Genomic DNA, 2,571 nt, shown 5'->3' on the forward strand with positions numbered 1-2,571 from the left:
AAAAAAAAAAAAAAAAAAGAAAGAGGTTATGATTTTGAATTTACCCTGAATCCCACAGTTTGAACATGTTGACTGTCTCAAAGTTTATTTGAGGGGGCATCAGTTTCCAGATGGAGATTCCTAACCTAAGTGTCATATGCATGATTTTTAGGTAGGTACCTTTATCTAGGAGAAGTTTTCACCACATCCTCAAGGGAATCCACAACAGAAAACCCATGAAGAGCCACTGTCTGAGCCCTGAGGCGCCCTCCACGGGAGGTCGTCTGCCAGGAAATGCCCTGGGGTAGGCAGAGGGAGGCAGTAGCTATGCTGGCTGGCGTGACCTAAGCAGACCTGCTCAAGATGGGCCTGGCCACATGGGTCCAAAAACACCAGGGAGGATTTCTCTGACCCTGAATTTAGTGCAGGCCAGCAAGGTAACAGAGCTTATGAGATCTACAAGTGGCAGAGCCTAGGTGACATTTCATTACCCCCCTCTATGCTAACATGATCTTGGCTAGAGTGTCATACTCTGTATAAGACACTATATTGTAGAAAGAACATGGATAAATGGAAGTGTTCCCAGAAGACAAATCAAAAGGCCTTGAAACCCCGTTTTGGGAGGAACAACTGAAAGAAATTAGTGTATTTGACTCACAGACAAAAATACAGGGGAGATGGGGATTAGGAGTAGACACTAATTGTTGAAGTGCTGGGTGGCGCCTGTGGCTCAAAGGAGTAGGGTGCCAGTCCCATATATGGGAGGTGGCAGGTTCAAACCCAGCCCCAGCCAAAAACTGAAAATAAAATAAAATAAATTGTTGAAGTGCTGCCTGGTAGATTCCATAGGGAGGCAGATAGTAATTTAGCAAAAGGAAATACTTTCTAACAGTGAAGCCTGTCCTATCTGGAGTGAAATGGGACTCCCCACTGCTCCATGTATTTGGTCTTGCATGAGGGAATAAATTGCAGACAGGATACAAGTGCTGTCCAATAAGGGCATGAAGAAATGATAATGACCGCTCCCCTGTGGTTTAGGACAGTCATGATGGGGCAGAGCAGGGGAAAGTGGCCAGACTTGGGCCTCTGTGGCCTCTATCTGCCTTTACAAAGGAGTCTGCTCTGACGGCTTGGGTCTGCTGAATGACACTCCATGGCCCCTGATGTGGTCTTGCAGGCAGGTGGGTAACTGGGCTAGGTGAGAAGAGAGGAAGGTGGCAGCCCCAGAAGACTGGTCTCCAGTTCCCATGGAGGACAAATTGGGCTGTTATGGGCCAGAGGGTAGGAAGATGGCTCATTGGTGAGTCACCTTCGGTCATTGTCTACTCTTGCTCCCTCTGGAGGAGGGTGGAAGGGAGGGGAGACAAGGCTTCTGGCCAGCTGGGCATGTAAGGGCAGGGTCCCCACCCTTGTCCTCACAGCTTTGGGGGGACTGGGATTTGGGTCTCTTGCCATCCTTGCCAGACACCCAGTAAGATAGGGATTGGCTGATAAGCTGTCATTGGATGGATGTTGAGGGGAGGGTGTCCAGTTCTGTTCACACCTTGCAAAGGAGCTTGAGGTGGTCTGGAGCCTAGAGGACTGGACTGTGGGAGAAATTGCCCTGCCCTGTCTGGCACCACAGAGCAAGCAGGCAGGCGTGCCCCTCTCTAGTGATCACATCTGAGCCTAACAGGCGCACCCTCCCTACCGCACCCTTCCTAAACCTCCTTCCAAACCTGCTCTCACCTAGCAGGCCTGTCAAGCACCCCACCCTTCCTGAGGGCCCCAGGGAAGACGAGAAAGCAGGGTAACTCCAGGTCAGGGCCCATAGGTACCACCCGACTCTCCACTAGAGCCTGATGTGGTCCAAGTGGCAGAGACTCCATTTTGCTCTCCATCAAGCCTGAGTCTGGGTCCCTGATGTCTTCTGGGGTGAGGGTCAGAGAAGTACAGAATGACAGGCATTCAAGGTTATACATTTGGGGAAACTGAGGTTCACAGAGGTCACACACATGCAGCAGGGTGTCCAGTCTGCAGTGGCAGGTGGCAGGGGGAGGACTTCAAAGAAGAGGACTACTAAGCTCCCAGGCCCCAGCAGGCCTTCAAGTTGGGAATAGTCTGAGACTTGGGGCCCCCTTTCTGCTCCCCTGCTGCTGCCTGCTTCATTTCTACATAGGGTGAAGGAAGAAAGATGTTGTGGAGCTCAAGGGGTGAGGGTGAGAAAATATCAATCATCCTGCATGGGCAGCAGCCTGGGCTTTGCAGCCAAACAGACGTAGGTTAGAACCTGCGTTCCTCAACCTCCTGCCAGCAGGATCCTGAGAGTTACCTAGATCTCCTTGAGCCCCAGTTTTCTCATCTGTAAAATGACAGTAATAAGCATCTCACGTGTAAAAGGTATTGCACAGATCATCTCATTCATCTTCAAAGAGGGACAAAATGTGCTGCTTGGGTGAAAGGCATGGAAAAGCAGTCAATACAGGCTCGGTGCCTGTGGCTCAAGCGGCTAAGGCGCCAGCCACATACACCTAAGGTGGAGGGTTCGAATCCAGCCTGGGCCCGCCAAACAACAATGATGGCTGCAACCAAAAAATAGCCAGGTGTGTGGCG

This window comes from Otolemur garnettii, unplaced genomic scaffold (assembly GCF_000181295.1).
Source record: "Otolemur garnettii isolate 467f Iridium unplaced genomic scaffold, OtoGar3 scaffold00055, whole genome shotgun sequence".
Lineage (NCBI taxonomy): Eukaryota > Metazoa > Chordata > Mammalia > Primates > Galagidae > Otolemur > Otolemur garnettii.